Raw genomic sequence first — 24,376 nt, forward strand, 5'->3', positions numbered from 1 at the left:
CAGATGATCGATCTCTCTCTCTCTCTCTCTCTCTCTCTTCCTCTCGTCCTGAGCAAGTCCAGTGTGATCCCATTATGGAGCAGGCATTTACTCCAACCTGGAAACCCTGAAACTCCTGCCACAACTCGGAATAGGTACTGTTTCCCGCTGGGTCAATTGCAGAGTTAAGAAAATATACCCCACTTTGCTCCTCTTGATCCTGTGAGGGCAGAGTCACAAATATCAGGGAGAGCTAAGAGAACGGAGTCCACACCCCATTGGGGGAAAGAAAGCTCGGGGTTTTGTGCAGCTGTGCACTGGCTCACGGCTCCCTCCTCGTAGGACGCAGAGGCTTTGCCCCTACGTGAGTGAGTCTGAATGCGTCTGAGGTTTCAAATCAAATACGCCCGGTGCAGCACAAACGTCTTCTCAAATTTCAGGTCAGAAAAAAACAAATGCTGAAAAAATATTCCTTTCCCGAATAATTTCAAAGAAAGCCCTTGATTTTCCCATTTCTTTTGCATCTGACTCGGGGCTGAACGCAGCAAGGGAAGGAGGTGAGGGAATGCAGAGCGAACATTGGAGGGAGAGAAAGGGAACCGGCGGCGTGTCTATTCCAAGGAAAATATCCTAATGCCCTCATCAGGCAGACGAAACAAAAATTAAACAAAGGAAGCCGGAGAGTTAGAGCTAAGGAGAAGTTTCACTCCCTAAACCGAAGACCCAGATCACTGTTGGGGAGCAGAAGGCCCCCCGACCTGCAGCCAAGGGGCTCCCCTTCCCTTTCTGCACCGGCTCTTCAGGGAATCAACAGGGAGGCGGGGAGGCTGGGGTAGCCCCACCTTGTTTCTCTTCCCCCTCCTCTAAGTGGGAGCTTGAGTGACTTGGCGGCTGGATCTGGGACTCTGCCTGCCAAACTCCACCTGCTAAAGGGACCTGCTCCAGCTGTTTCCAACAGCTCCTCTTCGGCAAAGGTTTATCAGGGAAAAGAGAGCTAATAAAAAAACATGATGAATCAGGAAGCAGAGGAGAGCAGAGCAGCTCGTGGTGATGAGTCTCTGCTCTCCCCTCCCCCGGCGGGCGCCTCAGCTTTGCCCAGGGGCCCTTCTGGATGGAGCCCGCTGAGGGGCCGGGACCGGCAGGACTGCACCGGGAAGCCTCCCCCTTGGGTCCTTGGTGCTCCCCTGAGCCTCTAATGCTTCCCTTGCCACCCCCCAGAGAGCGGAGATACCAGCAATGGCAGGCCGGCTGATGTGGTTTGGGGGTACCCCTCAGTAGTTCTCCATCACCTTCCCATGGTGTGAGCACCTCACCGTCCTCCCCAATTCAGTGTCCAGGCCGCTGGTACCAATAGTGCGATTTTACAAGCGAAAGACCTATTTATACAACATGGTTCCCAAACTTGCCCATCAGTGCCCCATCCCCCACGAGGCAGTGGTACGCTCTTGCACTGGAAGGAGAAATGGCTTGCACAACTGACCAGGAGGCCCCTGGAGGTCCCCAACATGATGCTGTCTGGAGGGATTTTCAGCAAGACCTTCCTAACATGTTCTCTTCAGCCTGTACCTCCAGGTATGTCTGGCATGGGCTCAGAAGATGGGGACAACATTGTCTGACTCCTAAGATCAGTGCTTCAGGGCACAAGGCCCCCGAGCCCTCTCACTGATTCATTTGCAAATATGTTCTGGGCATCTGTGAGTCAAGCCCGCACTGGAGGACAAAAAGATAGGCCTGCCCTCGAGATACTAGTATTCAGAAATTCACTGCTGCCCCAGGAGTAAAGGAAGGTTGACTTAATAAATATCTTGCATGACGTTATTTCCCCAATCCAAGTCTTGCTTCAAATTCCCCTTTAATAACCTCATTATGCACTTGACTCATATATACACATCTTACGTACCCCGTACCCTCTGCAAATCTGTTAACTTCTGGGACGAGAGGCATCAGGGACCCCAGCCTGAGTGCTGATATTTTAGAACCAGTAGGAAAGTTTTCTGTTGTCCCACAGCACATGCAAAATGGGAGTCTGGATGAGACGGCTCACCCATTTGTTCAACAAATGTTTATTGAACAACTATTTGCCCAGCACTGTACTTGATCAGGGGGATGGCAAAATGAGGGTGAGCTACCTTGTCTGCAAGGGGCTTGCGTTCAGAGAAGGAGACAGATGCAAAAAACCATCCTTGGGAAACTATCTTCAGTGACTCGCTGAGGAACTGCAGGAAAGAGGGACAGGAATGCATCCTGAGGAAATCAGGGGAGCCTTCCTGGAGGAGGTGAAGTTCTCACCACTGAGCTTTATTACAATTGTCTCTTCATGTATCTGGAGGTCCCTCTCTCCATGTGAGCTCTGGGAGGACAGGGTCAAGGTTAGTGGGGTTCTGCTTGGTATTCCCAACCCTCCATACTGATTCCTTGCCTAGATTTGGGGAAAAGAGGGGGTAAAGCAAGGGCATTTCAGCCAAAATACATATAGCAGTCAGACAGTGCAGATTTACTTGGGATCGAGATGGGGAGAGCACTCAGGGACCAGGAACGGATGCCAGACTCCTTGTACAAGCAACCACTCTGGATTTGTTCAGCACCAGTACATAGTTTCAAAACTGGGGTGTCACACCTGGCCCATCCCCACTTCTCCCAAAGCCCACAGGGCGAGATGCCCCTTGGCACAACCGCATTTGAGCAGATGGCATTGCGTCCTTCCCAAGGACCAAGAACTTTGCACGTTTCCGAGGAAGGCCTGTGGCTTCTCACAAGTCGCCTCCCGCACCTCTTGACCCACTGGCTTGTTTGACTTGCTTGCTCTTTTCCTCCTGTGGGCACCCTCCCTCCATCTGAAACACACCACAGGGGGCATCTTCGGAAGACAAGTAGGAGCTTTCCCGCGTCCCCTGCGAAGCCCGGGCAGACCTGGGCCTGGCACAGCACCGCCTCGCCTTCCCCACGCCTCTTTGGCAGGTTTCAGGATTTTCAAACACCGGTAAAACAGGTATTTCCCAAGACGGCTTCTACATATGTGGCAGGGATCTCTTTTTAATAAGGGCTTTCAAAAGCAACCTTCTGCTTCTGAGCTTTGCAAAACGCTGCTCTATAAAAAGTTAGCGGCAAGCCTCGTTAGCTCCCCTCGCCATCCGCTTCCTGTTAATTCCGTGATTAAACATTTTGCCCCCAACTACACAAGGCATTAGATGGGAATGGAGTGATCCTGCAATGAAACTGTGGGTATCGGGAAAGAGGATTTTTTTTCCTGTTCCCCCCTCTTTCTGCTCACAAATAGGAGATTTACAGTAATTAATGCCATTTCGTTTAATCTATAAATGTTTGAGGAAGTGATGCTATTTGTTCTAAGTGCTACTCTCAGCGAGAAAATGCAGAGTCCCCTCCAATTTCTGACTTTATGCTTAAGAGCTAATGAACTGAATTCTCAGTAAACATTGGCAAAAGATGCAAATGAACAGAGAGAGGCTCTGAAGGCAGAGGGACACAGGAGAAAGAGCTAATTTTACACAATTGACTCGGTAACCTTTTTGGATCAGTGGAATTAGAGACTGATTAATCAGCCATGATTAGCATTTATTGAAGCTTTGACACGGGTGCATTGTTTGCTGTCGTTGTATTTTTCTTTTTTCTTGAAAATTTTTCTTTCCTTCCTTCCTACTTTCTTTTCCCCCCTATTTTGTCTCCTGGGGTTAACAGCTTCTAATACATTTAACGGCCCGTCTATCATCCTGGATGGGTCAGAGCTGGTCTTTACGGACTTTTAAAATTAATACCAGATAGTTCTCTTGTGATATGCCCTTGCTTCTGCTGCCGCACTCGGCTGTTTAATTGTAGAGGTGGCCTCTTGTGGCCGCATGCTCCCAATGTTTAGCAAGGGTTGGAAATATGGATGTTAGGAGAAAAACTGGCAGATGGCTGACAAGGCATTTTTACTCATAACACACCAGTAAAACTTTAACTCGGAAGATTTAGTGCGAAAGCGTTCCAGCCAGCAAGCTGCAGCCATATGCAGATTTTTTTTTTCAAACTTCTAAACTGATGGTTTTGCAAAGTGTGCATAAGCAGGCTTTATTGATTATGATGTTAAAAATTGAAAGCGTCAGTATCATTTAGCTCGAGACAGTTTTAAAGGAAAAATGAACATTCGTTTTCATTATGAACTACGAAAAGGCCAGGGGCTGGTGAGGTCCACATTCATTATTTCTTAAATTCCAGAGAGGAATTCTCTCAACTAGGTGTCTCTTCAGGAAAAAAAAAAAAAAAAGTGCACTTGAAAGATATGAGTCAAAACGTGGCTCACTTATTCAAAGTGAGGTTGTGTGCAGCTCTCAGGAGCAACTGGTTGGCTGGTGTGTGGCACAAGCCCCCGGACGGCACATCGGGGATGGTATTTATAATACACTCAATGTGTATTGATCTCACCCAAAACTATGCTAAATAACTCTGAGGCTCTGGCAGGAGCTCACAGAACTAGGGCAGGCCAGCTCAGGGCCTCAGGAACCCACCCTAATTCATCCCACGGACAAGGACGGCTGGCCTGGAAGAGCCAACCACCTTCACCTCCAAGACATTTTTCCTTCTTTGTCTGTCTGCATCCTGCTAAGGAGGAAGCCGCGTCCGGGCCTGGGTGCCCCTGCGACATGGACATGCATTCCTCGGAGGAGGACGGCTTAGCACCAGACGACGTGACATTTCCATCCTCTCCTGATTCAATGTTAAAAATGCCCAAAGGCATTTGTTTCTATTACAGCTTAATGGCTTTGTATTTTTTTTTTTTTCCCTTAAAAAGGGAAACCATCGCAGCATCGGAGAGAAAAGAACAACCACCACAACAAAACTAAGAGAATAAGGCCTCGGGAGGTCACTGTCTTTTTGACCCAGGAATCAAAGGAAGCTTGCAGGCATCCGGTCTGTCCCCTTCCCTCCACGGACTGTGCCTCTCTGTCTGCAAATCCCGGGGAAATCAGGAGCCGGGAGGAGGACTCTGAAGCACACGGACTCTTCTCTCCATGTTGCAGAGAAAGTACAAGGGACTCAGCAAACCTGGCTTGTGTGGGCCGGCAGGAGCTGGAGGGCCCACCCCGGCAAAGGCTCTCCCCTGCGGAGACCATCCTGATGTTGTTACCACTCAGGCTTGCCGTTAGGAGCTGGGACGACTTGCCGCTCCTGGGTTACCTAATCTCAAGCAGCCATCTTCCAGCTCCATGTGACGGATGAAAGAGTTTCTTTTTAGGAGCACCAGGCCGTTGGATTGCCTTTGGACAAGCAACTTGTCCAAAGACTCCCTCCCCGTCAGTAAGGGGGCGAAATCCTCCTGGGAGCTCCCTGTCCAGGGAGACAGGACACACTGACTCGCGGGATTGCACACAATCCAGTTTACGTTACCAGGGTCCTACATCATCCTTCAAGGAACAAACAAGCTGGTTTCTTTGTTCCCTCACCTCAGGCCCCCAGGGTTGAACGGCCTGTCTTCCCAAAAAGCCCCGGGGGGTAAGTTGTGTCAATTTCCATATCAAGCCTACAGCCTAGAGGGCAGAGTTCTCCAAGTACCAAGTGATTAAACAGACACTCTTTTCAGGACAATCATGGGTCACCTCTGTTCTAAAGAAAAATGACACTGGCTTATGAGTTTTCTGGAACTCCTGGATGAGTATTAAATACTTGGGTAATTGAAGCAGAAAGAGTCAGGTTATGGCTAGAACCATCCTCCCCCCCATCACGAGACAATTCCCTCCTGGGCAGCCGTCTCAGGTAAATCCATTATTCCAAAGCTAGAGAGCATCATAGGGACATTTTACAAGCTTAATTACCGGAGAGTTTAATAGAGAGTCCTCACCCAGTGCCCTGACAAGTGATGAAGTAACTGGGCCAGCATCAGTCGGGTTTTATTTTCCGTAGGGTTGGGCCATTTGATTGCCAACCAGTGAGCGCTGCCGAGAAGCTGGCTCGGTTCCTGGCAGGGGGGGAGGGGGCGGGGGTCTAAGGCAGGTGGGGCGTTAGCACCATCACCCATGCAGAGCATTGACTTTTTTTTTGTAGGAACTTAGTCTGGAGAGATGCTCGACCAGAAGCAGCACTGTTTATGTCTTATTTGGGCCCCTCGGAGTCCCGGTGAGATGGGAAGCCAAAAGCCTCATTCCAATGCCTGTATCTTCCAGGGCTGGAAGAGTGGCCCGGACGGGGCATGATTTGGGATTTTTTTCCTCTGGGCTCCAGATGCTAAACCGAGCCCATTCTCATTTCCGTCCAGTTGGGGAACTAGAAAGTTCTTTAGCTTAAGGGACACCATCAGAACCGGGAGGAACCGGAAGGACCATGCAACATCAGAAGGTCCCTCCATGCCCGTCTCCAGGCAACTGGAGAGGTGGGAGGGCACATCTTTATTGGTCCAAAGTCTACATTAACTAATGCTTATTGGATGGTGAATTATAACAGAAACTCTGTTAATGTGTGGGAGAGCTACATGAATATCAAACAAATTCATTCTGATCGGTGCTATTACAGTGAATACCAAATGAGTTCATAATGATGGAACAATGAAACTGTTACCGATAGATTTTATTTCTGTAACAAATCCTCCATGTAAAAGCCCCTCCTGTAGTGTTAATTCTAATATAAGTTTGCATTTGAATATTAGCCTCATCAAGTAAATTATGTTTTTCAATCGCCCACACAGTCACACTCTGGGCAGTGTTCTGTTTGGTTTGGCTTCATGAGGACAAGCCCTGCACCCCACAATGTCCAGTCTGCCTATCGAGTTGGATGACTGCTCTAAAGGGGTCGCATTTTCCTTGGAGTGTCCAATCATTAGAAATTCATTTAGTATTCAATGTAATAACACTAATGCGGCAGGACAGGATGAGTCCGAAATTCATCTTGCATTCATAGAGATGTGATGTACTTTGGAAAAGAGCTCCACTCTAATTCAACATGAGTTTAGCCCTAGTTAATGGACACTTTAAAAATAAAGCATTGCTAGAGATGAAGGCTCAATTTCTCCTGATGGACGTTTGGAATTTCGAGGAGTCACAGTGATCATGTTGGAAGAGTTTTTCCAGCTCAGTCTAAAGCCATGTGGAGTGTGGACACCGGGGCTTCTCTGGGCCAAGGCTTGGGAAGCGGATGCAATTGATCTGAAATGCATTGATAAGGCACACTTATCAATAAGATATGGCGATAAGGTATGGAGAGTTCGCTGTCCCCCAGATTCCGTGCTAAATGCAGGTTGGGTATCCCTTTATTTAAGTCAGGGAGCTAGGTGCCTTTCCAGCTGATTTACAGCTGAAGAAGTGGGCGTTTTTAGAGAGGTTCAGTGACTTGGTTCAGTGTCTTGCAGGCAACACGTGGCAAAGCCAGGAGTCATGTGTGTGGTCCACCTCCACAGCTGCCGCTCGGAACTGTGGCTTACCTCCCAGCATCCAGCCGAGTTCAGGCTCTCCATACATATTCGAATGAATGCACTCTAGAAAGGTGTCCTCTCCGGCAAAGCAATGGCAGATACAGGAAGTCGTTCCCCTGTATTTCAAGCTCAGGTGTGACGTCTCCTGGGTATTTTTATTAGCTATTTCCTGGGACCAAACGTTGGATTCCAGAGAATAACGAGATTTCGATATCTTTGCACCCTCCTGCCTCCCAGTTCCGCCATGCCACCTACTCATCCCATACACAGGTAAAGAAGAAACGGGGACGCACCAAGGAAGAGCAAACAATCCTATCTGACCCTTTGCATCAGAACTCCCTTCCCACGAGGTGGTTTGCCCAGAAAATGACCCGGCCACTGCCTGTCATTTCCGGTCTCGGGAAAGACACACCCAAACACCATATGCAGGACCCAGCACCTTCTCAGTCAAGTCCTCATTAAAATGCACACATGTGCATGTCCAGTCACACCGTCAGAGCATCCTGGATGGAATGTGCGCAAGCGTGTGCACGGACACACGCACGCACACACACATATGCACACGCACACGCACACACACACCATCTTAAACCGAAACCCAGACTGGCTGATTCCCAGGCTTACAGTTAGCTCCCTATCAAGAATTAATGCATTATCATGCACACACCATTACTGAAAAATTCTACGCTGTTTTTTGCCAAGTGTTCCTATATAACAGTTTTATCACAAGTCTGACAGCCTCCATAAAAATCCCAGGCATTCTATATCAACAGCCCTCTTTGTACTAAGTTATTAAACATTAAATTTTTATTCGTCATTTGTATTCTGTTATGCAAAATAAGCTCCTTGATAAGATGTGTCTTCTTAATTGGGCCCTTGATGCTTCTTGGATCGGAGTTGTCAGATTAGCTGGAAGAAGAGGCTCTGCGTTGAGCCAGCTAGCTACCAGGAGACCAATAGCTTTGTAACAACGATATTAAGTTAGAGAGGCCAAATGGAGGGCAGCACCAGGCTCAGGTGAGGCTTTGCATCTGTGCATGTCTTATGCTCGGGCTCTTTTCTCCTGGCATCAGCAGGGCTGATGGAAATAGATTTGTTTGTTGTTTACAGCATGCAGCTGTGGGCAATGCTGCATGGGAGTTGTATAAGATTGAAGCAAATTTGTACTGAGACTAAAATATTGAGCTTTGCTCCCGTCAGCAGTCTCTGGAATCTTATTGTCGAAAACTTTATCTAGTTGTAACCTTCCCCAGGGTGATTTTCATTTGCAGCTGCCCTGTTCTGTCCCTCATCTCCTGTCCCCCACCGCCGCCACGGCGTCAGTACTTAGCGGAAGCCAGCCTGGGCCGGAGTGCCAGCTCCTTCCTGACAGGGCCACACGGAAAGGCCTGGCGATGGGGCGGCCATTTTCTCTCCCCGAGCCCTGCCCGTCTGCCTCTCGCCAGCCGTCCTGGGCCCGGCTGGACCGGCCCTGGGGAGGGTGCCCCTCGCCCCCCACCACCCCCAGCCTGATGTGGGCTGCCCGAGGCCCTCCAGATATCTGGGGGGGGGGTGGAGTGGGGGGGAAAAGGCAGCTGACAGCAAATGATTTGTTCTGTATCAGAGTGCATTTGTGTACCTTTCCAGAGATATTGCTAATTTTGCCCTATGAGGTCTGTTTAGGATACTTCAAGTACCTCTTTGTCCTCAGATACTGCTCAGAGGGAAAGATAAAAAGAAAAAACAAAACAAAGCAACAACAACAAAAAACTTTTCAGGGATCCCAGGGTAATGGCAATTATTCAACGGACGTTACGTGCCTCCATTGTGAGGTTCAGCCGGCCCGGCTGCCAGGTTGAGTGAATTTTCCCTGGTGGATGCTCTTATGTCTTTGAAAAGTGGTGCGTGTGCCTGTGTCTATGTGTGTGTGTGTGTGTGTGTGTGTGTGTGTGTGTAGGGGGGATGTTGGATCTCTGAGGCACAGGCACTATTCTCCGGTCCTATACAGCTGTTGACCACTGTACCGGTTAGGAAGCCTTGGCTCTCAGATGAGGGAGGGGAAGGGAATACGGTCCACACTTGCTGGTCAATTCTGAATCTCCTTGGCCCAGCAGAAGAAACCCCCGTCTGAGATGGATTTGCCTCCTACGCTGTGGAAAGGCCTGCTATCCAGGCCCCCCAGGAGGAGGGCGGGCACTCAGACATCTCTACCTTTGGGGGCAGTGGAAGGGCTGCTGTCTGCTTCCTCATGGAGACAACGCCCCCAAGAGGGAGTGGGAAGAGGTCCCAGACCCTGGGCTGGAGTCGAGAGCCTCCCTGGAGTAGGTCCTCCCCAATGCTGGATTCGCACCTAGAGCAGACTCCACCTTCTGGGTCATCCCAAACTGACAGGTCTGTGGGGACTGGGGCTTGCTGGGAGCACCGGGGAGATCCTGAACCTTCCAGGAGCCATATCTTCAGTCATGTAGCTCCACTTGAGTTTTCGGCTTTAGTAGTCATTGGTTGGTCTCCTAGAGGGCCTTCTCCGAGGGCCGTAGTGGCTGTGTCTTGGCACCTGTTGACTGGTGTCTGAGGTCTTAGAGAGACACCATGGAAGAAGAGAGCTCGTAAGGTATCTAGAACAAGGTTCAGGTACAGCTGTCACTGCGGGGGCAGGATTTCCACTCACTGTCCTGTCATCTGATCAAGGGACAAGTGGGTGGGCCACCCTCAAAAATCACTATGGTAGGAACAGAACTACAAGCCAGACCCATGTTTGCCATTATATAAGTCATTATATCAATCATTATATAAATCATGGGTTTCAAGACACAGACGTCAACTCAAGCTCATGTGAGCTAACAGATGAAACAAAACATGTCACCTCCCAGTGTGAAATTTGGAGTGGGGACATTGGCTTCAGACGTGGCTGAAATCGGGTGCCGAGTGATGCTATTATATCCTGGTCTTTCTCTATCCTTCTCCTCCTTGTCCCTCCCTGTTAACATCACCCATAGGCAGGCTCTCTCCTAGCAGTGCTAAGATGACCTCCAGCAGTGCTAAAGTTATATTTTTGTCTGCTTATAAATCTCAGTGGAAATAGTGTGCCTTGTTCATGAAAGCACCAACCCCCAAATCACAGGGCTGATTCTCATTGGCCCAACCAATCACTGTGACCGGGGGACTAAGTACTCTCAGAAGTGGCTGTTAACTAGACATGTGACCATGATCATTCCACAATAGATACAAACATCAAATCGTCATGCTTACTCCTGAGGCCAATGCGGTGTTCTGTGTTAGTTACATCTCAATTAAAAAAAAAATAGGGGCATCTGGGTGGCTCAGCGGGTTAAGCCTCTGCCTTCAGCTCAGGTCATGATCCCAGAGTTCTGGGATGGAGCCCTGCATCAGGCTCTCTGCTCAGCAGGGAGCCTGCTTCCCCCTCTCTCTCTGCCTGCCTCTCTGCCTGCTTGTGTTCTCTCTCTTTCTGTCAAATTAAAAAAATAAATAAACAAATGGCCAGAACCAGCTCACGTGTCTGTCCTTAGAACCCAGGGGTGGGTTCAGCCCCAGCACGGATGAAGAGTTGAGGAGCCTGGCTCACCACTTATCTGGAAAAATGACAAAGGTGGAAGGAGCTGTCATTCCTGCTGTCCCAGTCCTCGGGCTTTGGGGGGCAGGACCCAGCTCCATTTGGTTTAAGCTTTTCATAGGAGGGCCTTTGCTCATGTAGGTCCCTCTGGATGTAAAACCTGCTCATCCATGACTTTACTCCCACTCTAGTTCAAGCTTGGTGAGCTGTCCTGCTCATCCATTGAGGCCCGACTCAAGATAGATTATTCTCTGAATAGCCTTCTCCTCCCCTAATCCCCTAGAAAAGCGTCCCAAGCTTTGCTTCCCCATGTTCATGAAGACAATGAAACGGTTAGCCTGGTATTTTCCTCTGTACACTGCAAACTCCTGGAGTGTCTAATTTACCTTTACATCAAGCACCCATATAGTGAAGGGCCCAGACTACGAGCTCAACCGAGTTGTCAGATTAGTTCATAACTAGCTAGCATTACGAGCTCAAAGCCTTATAGCCCAGGTGGAAAAGAAATAGAAGAGAAGGGACCCACAGAAGATAACAATTCAAATTCTAGAATCAAGTGTCCTCCACCTTTAGTCTCTCTGATGACATAACAAGATCTAAGTTGTTATAACAGCTACAAAACTAAGGCCCCAAATTTCCACCCGAGGACAAAGAGATTCGATGCTGACTTAGTCCCCAAACAGGCCCAGATTCACTGGGGAAGGGCTGAGCCCTCCACCCTCTGTCTCCCCACACACAGCTATGAGAATGATAAAAGACAGACATTATCTACATTCTAAATACATATAGGTTAATGAAAAGATCACTATTTTCTGGTAATCCATAATTCTCCCAAGATAAAGGACTCCTTCCTGGACATTCAAGAGCCAATAGCCACTTGGACTGGAGTGGCCTTGGTTTCAGCTCCCGGCTGTGTTTTGACATTTCAAATTTGTAGAGGTCATGTGTGCAGCAGGAATGGCTTGCTAGAACACTGATGATAATATTCCTGGCAGGCTCAGGCGCTGGAAATTCCGGTTTCAAGATATCTCATTATCTGCAGGTGCCATAATGGGAAGCTGAATGCAGAGCTGTCAATCACAGAGGAACATTTGGAAACGCAGCAACCACAAAAAAGCTTTCCCTGACTTACCCCCTCTGCTCAACGGAGGAGAGAAGGAAACTCAAAGACATCGTCTTGAGAGCAGCTCAGCGGCATCCAATGAAACACTGGTGGGCTTGGCCATCTGAGGTATACGCCACCCACTTACCACTGGCTGCGGGAAGAGCCCAGGAGAGCACCTGCCCGTCTCCAGAACTGAGGCTCGGGGAGGGATTCCCAACTGCAGTGCTGTGGGTTCTTCAGGCTCCTGACCCCTGGAATTTCACCAGGAAGACCATGCCATTAGGGCACAGTCACACACCTGCTCCTGGAGTTAGGTGCTGCTCTGGGTTCCCTAAACACTGGCCTTCATAGCTCCTCACAGGGCTCAGCAGGTGAGGCTGGAGGTGTGTAGACAACCCCAGAGAGCTTTATCTACTTGTGTGGAAGGCACTGACCAGGGCAAGGGCCTCGAGGGGACTGGGAGCCTGAGGACCAGGGTTCTATGGTTGTTGTCGTTTGGCTTTGCCTTGGAACTCATCTTCAAAGAGCCTCAACAATTCTTCAAATGGAACTCGATGTGCTATGACTTATGAAAAATTAAAAACTCCCACCTGAAAAATAAACATTTGAAAATGGAACCATTACGCAGAGCGGGGGTGGCCCCGTCATTTAGCATGGTTTTTCTAACTGCCGTGGGCCTGGTCTTCCCTGCTGATTCCCAGAACCCTGGAGGACAAGGAGTAGAATCGAGGGGCTTCTGACTGGAACTTTCTTCCAAGGACCCATGAGCCAAAGCGAATGAATGAATGAATGAACGAATGAATGAATGGTTTCATTCTTGCTCAGCATTCAAAGTGCACATGGAGTGGAGATAGGAGGCATGAAGGGAGACCCCTCCTGAGCAGCCAGGAGCTACAACGCACGTGGGGCACTTGGGCTCCACCACCACGTGGCTGACGCCCCAGCTGTCCAGATTCTAAAGCTGTGGCCACTACTCAGCTCGGACTAGCTCTTGCCAGGAAGAAATGGTTGGCCAGGGATCTTCCAAAGGCTTCAAAGGAAGTTGGAAATTCAATTTTTTACTTAATTTTAAGTTCCTGGCAACTGATTCAGATTTTAAGAACAATTAAAATGAATATTAGGCTTTGTACCTTTTATTTACTGCTTCTGTACTATGAACTTGGATCATTCCTAAATGGTAGAAACCAAGAGTATCACTAGATCATCTCTATAATCACCCATAATTATATCCCAAATGCTTTTAGTTGTTCCTAAAAAGAAATAACTTCGGTTATATGAATGGTTTTCCTTTCATATAGGTTACATGATTTTTATCCTTAATTGAGTCCGTCCGTCTGTCCTTCCTTCCTTCCTGCTTTCCTTCCTCCCACAAAGAGCTGTCTATCTTTGGCTGTGTACCTGAGCCATAACAGGTGTTGCTAGAACAACAATAAATGAAGCCTTCCTTAAGGAATTCGGGGTCCGGTTGGCAAGGGAAAACAGGCACAGGAGGATATTTGCTGGATGAAATGTAAGTGCCAAAGACCATGCCCAGGCCTAGTGGGAAGAGGTCACTCCTGCTGGGCTCTAAGAAGGGGTGTGGTTGTCTGAGAGCTGGCCCTCTGGCCCCTGGGAAGATCCCTCTGCTCCTTCTGAGGACACTGCAGGCAGGAGGTAACCACTACGGAAAATGCACAAATGGTGTTTGTTTACTCAAACAGTGATGTTCACAGAGGGCTACAGGTCACTTAGAGTGTGTTTAAGAAAAGGTGGCTGGGTTTGGGGAATGCAGCGTATAGCTTGGAAAAGATGAAGCTCTAGGGAAGGCCGGTGGGTAGAGCAGGAACAGGGAGTGGGGAGCTGGGCACATCTTCCCACCGGGCTTCTAGGGTGTGATGGTTAATTTTATGTCAATTTGACTGGGCTAAGGGAGTGCCCAGAGAGCTGGCAGAACATTCTGAGTGGGTCCTGAGGGTGTCCCTGAAAGAAACTGCCATCTAAACCAGTCGACCGAATAAAGCAGGTTTCCCTCCCCAACATGGGTTGGCATCATCCGATCCACTGAGGGCAAGAATAGAACAAAAACGTGGACGAAGGGCGAATTTGCTCTCTGTGCTGGGATGACTGTCTTCTCCTGCCCTTTGACATTGGTGCTTCTCTCCAGGCTTTCGGACTCAGACCAGGACTTACATCGTTGGTCCTCTGATCTTCAGACTCAAACTGAATTATACTCCAGATTTTCCTGGGTTCTACAGTTTACAGACAGCAGGCTCTATAGCCATGTAAGACAAATCCTATAGTATGTATATGTATTTCCGTTGGTTCTATTTCTCTGGAGAAGCCTGACTAATACATATGGGAAGGGAAATGAACATTGACCTATGATGAATGGGTAAAAACGCAAGCTAACTGTTCAAGAGTGAGAATTTGGAAGTCAGCTAACGTAGGATAAAGTCCCAGCCTGACTACTTACTAACAGTGGGATCTTTAGCAAAGGGTCTCTCTGAGCCCCAGGGTCTTCATCTGTAATATAATCCCTATCCCACAAGACTATTGATGTAATTGAAAGAGATAATATGGGGGCACCTGGGTGGCTCAGTTGGTTGAGCAACTGCCTTCATCTCAGGTCATGACCTTGGAGTCCCGGGATCAAGTCCCACATTGGGCTCGGCAAGGGGTCTGCTTCTCCCTCTGCCCCTCCCCCTGCTTCTGCTCTCTCTTTATCTCTCTCTCAAATAAATAAATAATAAATAATTTAAATATTTTATTTATTTATTTGACAGACTGAGATCACAAGTAGACAGAGAGGCAGGCAGAGACAGAGAGGAGGAAGCCGGCTCCCTGCTGAGCAGAGAGCCCTATGTGGGGCTCAATCCCAGGACCCTGGGATCATGACCTGAGCCGAAGACAGAGGTCTTAACCCATTGAGCTACCTGGGCGCCCCTAAATAAAATAATTTTAAAAAGAGAGATAATATGTCAGAGGGTTTAGTCTAGTACCTGGAATGTCACGAGAATTCAGTAAATGTTTTTATGGGCAAACAGAAAGTTCTTCTTCATGTTAAGTCAAGAAAACAAACACAAATACAAAAACAAAACAAAATAAAAAAACACAGTGAACTGCCTATATAGGAAACAGGTACTAAGTAGTGAGTTCTCCATTACTAGAAGTGATCAAGTAGACATGAGGTGGCAGGAACCTTTCTCTTTACATATGGCTTGAAGAATGTTATTATAGAACTTCAAGTTCCTTTTTAATTTCCAGTTTGCAGGATGCTTAGAAGAGAATCAGGTACCATACAAATGTAATCTGTGTGTATGCATGTGTAGTAACACATAAGACATGAGTCTGGGTAGCTCAGATGGTTAGGTGTCTGCTTTTGGCTCTGGTCGTGATCTCAAGGTCCTAGGATTGAGCCCCATGTCAGGCTTCTGGCTGTGGTGCCTGCTTCACCCTCTCCCTCTGGCCCTCCCACTGCTTGTGCTCTCTCCGTCTCTTTCTTTCTCACAAATGAATTAAAAAAAAAAAATTCCTTAAAAAAAGTCTTTAAAAACACACATACACACACACACACATACACACACACAAGACAACTGATGGGAATTTTAGCCATTATGACAATTTAAAAAACGAATGGATAAATGAATGATTAAAATAATTTTAATTCACTTTATTATAATAAATAAATATTTAAGTTTATATATAAATAAATATTTTTAATTTTTTATTTATTTATACATATTTATAAATAAACTTAAATATCATGAGCTGTCTCCACTACAACCCCCTCCCAATTCCCCAAACAAGGAGACACTGTGTCACATCCTCATGTGCTCCAAAGAGGGGCTCTTCCAACCGCGAAGACTTGGGACCCCTCGGACACCCAGCAGTGCCAGCAGGAGGGGACACCTGTCTGGAGATGGCAGCATGAGGGGCCAGGAGGACATGTCCATGCCTTCCCCGTTGCTCTGTGGACATTTCTCTGTATGTTAGTCCCTGAAGACGATTGGCCTGGGCGCCATATTGGAATGTCTCATGATAAGCTACAAAGAAAGTAATTTAATTAAAAAAATTTTTTTTGGCTCCCTAGTTCCCACTCCTTGAGCCCTTTGATGCCCTTGTCTCTTCCTTCATTTCCATTTCATGATTATTACTCCTTTACACAAGCCTACTCTCCTAATTTGAGAAACTCACTGATACTTGGGTGTAATTTGTTGCCACAAGTGTTTGCATGTGCACAAAAGGAAAATCCTAGGCCAAAATCAACTCCAGTGGTCGAATTTCTGGCCAGCCAGGGGCAGGGGGGTGTAAGGAAATCCACTGTGAGAGAAACAGAGCAGGGGACTTTTTAAGTGAAATTTCCCCGTGTGTGCAGGCAGCTGTCTGGTTTGCTAACACGAGAAGATTTAAGTTCCTAAGAGATGGATACCAGAAGAAACCACTTACGGGTTTTCACTCCATCGGTTGCATTTTATTCTGAAGTTTTGAGAAATTGTTCTTTAACTTGGTCTATAATTTGGTCTTGGGTTCATTAACTAGCTTTCGCTCACAGGGTGCCAATCGGAAGCTTCCCTGGCCGTGGAGCTGGGCCAGAAGGGCACTGGCTGAACCCACAGGCCACGAGATCCCATCTGCCCATCCACCTCTCTAGTTGCATCTTCAGCACAAGCCTCCGCGCCTCTCACCCCAAACTTGCCTTCGAAGGTGGCTCTGCTCTATCCCGTTCCACCTGGAAAGACCTCTTGTGCTGAAGAATGTGCTTCCCTTGCATTTTATCATCTTTATTACTTCCTTTTTGCCTTTTGAAACATGGGATCAGAGAGTGGGCTCCAAGGCTCCTGCCGTTTGCCTACCTGCACGTCCTTAAGCAAGTTACTAACATCCTGAACAGCAAAATGAAGGTAACAGTAAGTAGCCTGGGGGCCCCCAGAAGATCAAGTGACACTGATATGCTGGAAAGGCCCCAAATGTCCCCCAAATGCAAATGATGGCGGTGCCTGCCTCCTCTTCTTCCTCCCACATTTCCTTCCTTTCTCCCTGTCCGTCTTCTTGTGAAGAGTCCGTGGTGGAAAATCCAATGACAGCCAGAAAACAAGCCCAGATGACTATTTTCCTGCCCCTTAACTGATGAAGAGCCTGGAGCCAGGGCGTCTCTTTCTATGAGTGTGAGACAGGCAACAGCCGGGAAGGGGATGCAGGCCATTCTCGTGCAGGGTCAGCACCTCCCTGCTCCCGGACCCCTGGCTTCCCCTGCTTCCCTTCCCGGGGAGCAGCCAAGCCCCAGCAGCACAGCCGCAGGGGGCCTCGCCCTCAAGGCCAGGAAGGGACCCCGTGCATTATGAAAACCTCACAGTGCAGACTGACGACGCACATTTTACTTCTAGATGTTTAAGTGGATTGATTCGTTCTGACAACATTTTCTTAAAGGCTTTTTTACCCTCCTAATGAATTTGAGCCTTTGTGAAAGGCTCGTGATTGACAGAGCCGCAGACTGACAGCTTCCAGCTTTTCCGGAGACTTTAGGGTAAACCCTAAACGGCCGCCAGTCTGGGCCCAGGTGAGCAAGTGAGGAAAGGGAAGAAGAGAGCCAGGCCCTTTGCTTTCATTTCAGAAGATACCCTGGAGTCCCTTGCCAAGGGCTGGGGCACTGTAGCTTTATCCTGTCTATGTTGCCCAAATAATCTCTTCAGAGTTTTGTGATTTCAAGGAACATTTCTTGAGTCTCTGGGATTTGCATGCTGGATGACAGCAAGATGCAAACTAAGTTGAAATGGTCCTTACCCTCCAGGACCTCAGTCTTGCCAGGTAACTAACCTAGAGAAAGCCAGCTGCAGAAGAGGGTCCCCCTGCAGGGCAGTGGTCGCTGGGCTGAGACGGCATGCATGTGCGCTGCTCACAGGCAGCTGAGTCTTGAAAGACCAAAACCATGACAAGTGAACAACAATGGCAGGGAAAGGCAATTCACCCTCCTCTCTGCCTTTGCCCGGGTAGGCCCCTCAAGTTCAATGAGCACAGCTCCTCCAAAAGTGAGTTGTCTCTCGTGGCTGGGGTTTCAGGTCTTCGAAGGAATACCACAGCATCACGACTGAACGTTACCAGGTCAGAGTATCTGGGAAAGTCCTGGAAGGGCGCATTAAAATGTCTGGGATTTATAGCACAGCCAGAGATTTAGCAAGCCTTTCCAAGGAAGAGGGTGCTGTGTGCCTGCCCATGTTTAGAAAGACCTCTCTGCTCCTGGCATGGAGGGCAATGGGAGAGGGGGTAAATTAGAGGCAGGGTTACCAGAGGCTCTTGGCTGTGGGTAGTGGCTCTGTGGACTTGCAGTTTCTTCATTTTGGGATGCCAAGTGAAAGGGGGGAACTCAGGGACGATGTCCTCGCTCCTCTCTGCCAACAAACAGGCAGAAGTCAATGGGTTTGGTCATGACCCTGTTGACTGAAGAATTGACAGAGGCACCCAGGAGATGCGTCTCCCAGAAGTTTGAGTTTGGTGTTTAAGAGAGCGATCGGGGCTGATAATGATTTAGATTCTGCTTAATAGTAGTTGAGTCAGTTATTCAGAGCAGAGCTCCGCTAACCCAGATTGGGCACACGGGGACGACAGTGGTTAGACTCTAGATTGACCCCCTAACGCACCATCACCTCAACCTTCTGTTCTCGTGCCGTTCCGCTGTCCCGTTGTTTGACCAAAGGGACCAGTCATTTGTGTCTGCCCAGGGTGACTCTGTATGGGTCACGTGGGTTTCCCACCCGCCTTCCTCAGAGCCCGGAACACACAGATGTGGGGAGGAAGGACTGTTCCCAGCCCCAGTGGTTTACCAGCATCCTCAGCGAGAGGTCTGTAATACTCATTACCTAAGAAAGGATCTGCTGCTTTCCCCACCTTTTGGGGTGACTTGTTCTGTGCTGTTTGATCCGAAGTCTGAAATCACCCAGTGCGTTTTTTAATTTAGAATATTTAATTATGCATTTCATTTACAGCAATTAAGAAAAAAAAAAAGTAACCCACACACCGCCTTAGGTTAGCTCTGGCGACCGAATTGGTATTAAAAAATAAAAACTAAAAGGGGACGGGCAGGCACCTTCTCTGTGAGTCCTCCAAAATGCTTTTGGAATTCACTCTGCTTACTCCTGCCACTCCCCAGTTGTCTCTTTCTTCCTGATGGACAGATGCTCCTGCCACCTTATCATGGTTTAAAATAGGACGGGGTAAACAGCAGTCCCCGCTCCAGACCTTGTGCCTTCATGGGATTTCACGCAGAAAAAAAAAGGCATACAAAATCAGGAAGATGCCAAAGACCTCTTCCACTTTCCCAGGAGAAATCTGAAACCAGAGAAAATGGGTGGGAAGGTCCCCAGCAAAGCACCCTGATGGGAAAGTGGCCTTCAGAAGATTCCAAAGGAAACTCCTCCAAGATCCCGGGTGGGTCATAGCCTGTCTCCCAGGCAATACTTCAGAGAGTGACATGACAGAGCCAGTAAATTACAGATGCTTCCAGGAATGGTGCCAGAGAACTTGACATTTCACATTCACTCACACATTGGCAGCTGTCACCATGGGTAACAAAATGCAGGCACTACCTACGGCTCAATAGGTAGCCCGTCCCCCAGAATTTAGAAGAACCCATCTTACTCCCTGACAGCCCAATGGCCAGGGACATGCCTCCAGGTGCAGTGCTGATGAGACATTACAACGTCACTGCACGCATGGAACAGGAACAGGGTTTTGGAGCGTGCAAGTTGGGCTTAGCATAAAAACTAGAAAGCAGACGGCTTTGGACTGTGTCGGTTTGGCTCCAGATATTTTCGCCTTCCTCTGTGTGAGTTTTCTCATTACTTTAAAATAGAGCATTGTTGTTGCAGATAACAGAAAATTCAGATGAACGAGACAAGGAAAAATTTGCAGGCATCTATAACTCCCTACCCAAATATATATATATATATATTTTTGTAAAACCTTTGAGATACATATTATACAAAGTATGGAGTGGGGCATGCTGTTCTTATACCTAGATAGATAGCTAGATAACTCATACCTGCATGTTAGAAGATAATATATATATAATATATATAATACATAATTAATAATAATATAATATAAGTAATTTATAATTAATAAATGTATAATACAATGTATACTTCATAAACACATGCACACACATACATATACATCTTCTAAATTTAAGGACCATTGGTCATAAGAAATAGCAGAGTTTTTTGGTTGGAGAACGGATAGCAATATAGTAAATGAACAGAAAAATACTTTCTACCCAGCAATGAAATTTTTGTTTATCCATTCAATTTCATTCTGGCTTATTCTTCTAAATTACAATTAAAATTATCACAGTTTGAATCTGCTTTCTTCATGTTCAATTTGGCTATAAATGGTAATGCCCAGCTTCATGGGAATGCCACTTTTTCAAAACCCACATTGGCAATCTTGATTCTGGTATCTTCAAACACTTTTCTGATTGACTGCCTATCTTTGAAGCACATCAACAGTTGTTAGGGTTTGGTTGCATTTCCAATTTGGTGAAACTTTTAAATAAACTTCTTCTCCCTGAATTCAGACATGCATTCTTTTTGAAGGCAAGGGTTTTCTCTTGAAAGTCATTGGAAGCTTTCGGCAGATAGATGTTCAGGGCTAAGTCAGTCCTCCGTGAGTTAGACAATGAGACTTTTCGCAACCATGAAATGCCTTTGCCTATCACTAGGGACCTGGGGGTTTCCACCCCTCTTAATTGCCTTATCAGGAGTGTGATAGTCAGTCTTCTTTATCCAAGGTAACATACTGGTTTTATCCTTAATCATGGTACCACCTTTCTAAAGACATTTCAATTGGCAACCAAGAGTCCACATTCTGGTTAGCCTTCTCTTTGCAACACTGTTTCAGTGCTAATGACGCAGAGCAGAGGTGAGATTTGGACAAACAGATACTATTCCATCCTACGAAGCTAAGTTTGCGTAGGCATGGATAATGACGACAGTGCCCCACGGTACTCACCGTACTCATGCTCTTAAGACATCCCGCATGAATCGGAGGACTTGTTTGAACTCCGGCTTGCCCTTTGCCAGCCCAGGACCTTTGGAAACTGTCAACACCCGTTTTTGGAGACTCTGTGAGAGTGACACGAGCACAATCACGAGGGCTTGGCCTGGAGCCCGCGTATCGCTCAGGAGAACCCCTTCCTCCTCCTCTACCACCACCACCACCACCATTACCACTGGCACTCATTTTATGATGCACCTACCATGGGCTAGGCTTTGCGCCAAGTGTTTTACCTGTATTAACTTACTAAATCCTCACTCCTGTCTGATAAGGTAGGTACGGTCATATTATCCATGACGAAACCCAGGAGTGGCAGTGGTAAGTAATTTAGCCTGTATTCCTTAGCCTAGTAAGTAGAGAACACGGGATTTAACTGGCTAGTTCGGTCCCAGAGTCCTAAGTATGATGCCTAGTTTACTTATGTAGAATGTGTGTATTTACATAAATCTGCATCCTATATGCTCATGCATTACCCATCCCCCTCCCTCTGCCCACTCGCCCCATGTTCCCGTAGCACATTCACGGTCACGGTAGCAGTGCAGCCTACTATATGCAAACAGATGACAGTTCTTAGCTGCTTCCTTATTGCTGGGTGCTTAGCTCCTACGCAATGCTTCAGTATTAGAACTAATCCTCTGGCCAAATCTCGGTGACCAAATCTTAACACGCATCTATGATTATTAGTGCAAACTGCTAGAAGTGGTATCGGAGGGTTGGGTGGGTGACTATCCACCCTGGTGTCATTCTGACTGAGGAGTTTTCTGGGAAATGGGGACTTCCAGTGTTAATCTGGGACGGTTCTGGGCAAGCTGGAATGGTTGGGTCATAAGACATTTTTGCATCTATGTTATTTGCTAAAATGTTCTGATGCCTGGTTTGGTTTGCTATAAAAATGAGGAAGAGGAGGGATTCTGTCCAGATGGTCTTTGGAGAGTTGTCTGTGGGATTACCATGGTGACTCTGGATGACAGGAGGCATCGACTAGAGGCCTGGAGAAGGGACACAGTGAGTCACAGGGACCAGTGAATACAATACAAAGAGGGCCTGGACCCCGAGACACATAGTGTCAAAGCGATTGGGACTGGGAGAGAGCAGGGGCAACGTGGCCAATTCTCAAAGCCAGACCAATGTGGCCAAGGATGAGCTGATGTCAAGACCTGTGTCAGTTTTTGAAACTTATGCAGTGGACTTATTCACCCTGGACCCCTGTTCATCCGTTCAGTTCAGCAGACACCCCCCGAGCACCTCCTCTATGCTTGCTGCAGATCAAGGGGAATGTAAGGGTCTCTTAGGAGATCCTTTCCAGGATCCATGGTGCTCCTCCTCGTCAGACACCCAGATCCTCCCCTTATCTTCCTTTAGTCATTCATTAAGCAAATATTTACTGGTACCTGGCATAAGGCAGCTTCATGGGATTTATAGGGTTCCTTGTTCCTGGCTACAAACATTCCTGGGGTGGGGGGAATCTGATCTCTGCTTTGGTGAATAAGCCCTTTTGAAACTTAATATCACTTTTAAATATCTCATCTTAAAACATACCTCTCTCTGTTAATGGGGCTTCGAAATCAGGGAGCAGGTAGGGGAAATCTGGGGAGATGAAGAACCTTCTCATCTAAGCTGCCACCGTACAGAAGCCAGCCGGCTGTGAGAATAGCCCCATAGCCCCCTGTAAGAAAAACACAGATCTGCTCCTTCCTGCGTCTGAGAAGGGAGGGCTGCAGGTGAGGAAAGACACCTAGGATGCCAGCTTCAGGGAGTGGCGAGCAGCTTGTCGAGGGCTGGACCCATACTTCTGCGGCGTCTCGGCATTATGCCCCACCCCCACCCCCCAGAGCCCTCCCTAACACTATGCCATCAAAGACGAGACCAAGAACATCATTTCCAAAGAGCAAATTTCTGATCCTACGATTACAGAAAAGACAATTTTATCCTGATGGAAGCTGCTCTTTATTGAGCATCTATCACGACCCAGGAACTGTGTATAAAACTGTTCTGCTTCAGGAAGGCAGTTGTGGAAATACCTGATTTCAGGAAGCTCTCCGAGATAAGTATGGATATGTCAATTTCTACAGCATAGGGATGAATGCCCCTCAGGTCCCCACCATAAGGTGATCGTGGTCTAGCTCCGGGGGACTGGTTTCTTTTGGCAAATCGGCTTCCTGACTTCCTTCCTCAGGTCTCGTGGTCCCTGAGACCAGGGGACTCCGGCTGCCATTTTGCTTTTCTCTGGCTATCACAGTTGACCCCAAAGAGCACAGAGATCCCTTCCTTATTACAACTTGTCTAGTGCACAGCAAGTCTCGAGGTTGGATTCTCCACCTCCCACGCTGGAGGGCTGGGCTCTGGGCAGAGACTTGGGAAATCCCAGTCTCTCCATCCTCAGGGCGTGGATTCTGCCCTCTTGGGGGAATACTGAGTGCTACTCAGGTGAGCTCTCTGTTAGCCCTTGAGGGTGGGGCTTTGTTACAGCCAGGTCATAATTAAAAGTGACTCCTAGGATCCATGTGCAGACACTCTGAGGAGGGTTGTGTGCACTCCACATCATACACGTCAGCATGCCCAGCACCCTACACCTTTGACTTCAAGGCCACCTAATGCCAGGTGCTGAGTGCGCCTCCTACGGACTGTTGCCTGCCTGTGCCCATCTTAGAAGATTTCAGAGACCATCTCCTCCCAGGCATGGAGGTCAGAAGCCTGAGAGTATTAGCATCTCTGAATGCAGCCACAGCAGCTAGAGTCCCTGCAGGAAGTGTAGGGCTGAGTACTGCTTTCCAGTGTCAAGCAGGGGACGAATGACCACGAGCCTGCCACCCGGTGTCAACTCACGCACTGTCCTGAGCCGTCAGGGAATTGTGGCACCTCGGTAGGCAGTCACGAAAGTCACTGAGATCCTATTGCATGCCGCATTCTGTTAGTGGTCGCTTATCATCCCTAAGGGGTGCAAAGCATTGTTCTATCTTTGGCAGGGAACTGAGACCCATGGAGGTAAAGTCCCTTGTTCAAGGTCTCGTGGCTAATCAGGGGACAGATCCGGAATGCCAGACCCAGGTGTGTGACCACCGTGCCATCCTGCCTTTCTTCAACTTCATGCCAGGCCCTGAAAAGCCCGGCTAATGGCAGAGATCTCGAATCACTTAATTGTGTGTGTGTGTGTGTGTGTGTGTGTGTGTGTGTGTGTTTTAGAATGAGCTATAAATGGCTGGCATTTGAAAATCAAAATCGACATCATCGAAGTATAAAAATAATGAGGTGGGTGGTGAACGGCACATTGGCGTGTGTGAGCAACTTACACAGCAGAGGAATGGGGGCCATTTAG

Source organism: Mustela erminea, chromosome 19, assembly GCF_009829155.1.
Source record: "Mustela erminea isolate mMusErm1 chromosome 19, mMusErm1.Pri, whole genome shotgun sequence".
Lineage (NCBI taxonomy): Eukaryota > Metazoa > Chordata > Mammalia > Carnivora > Mustelidae > Mustela > Mustela erminea.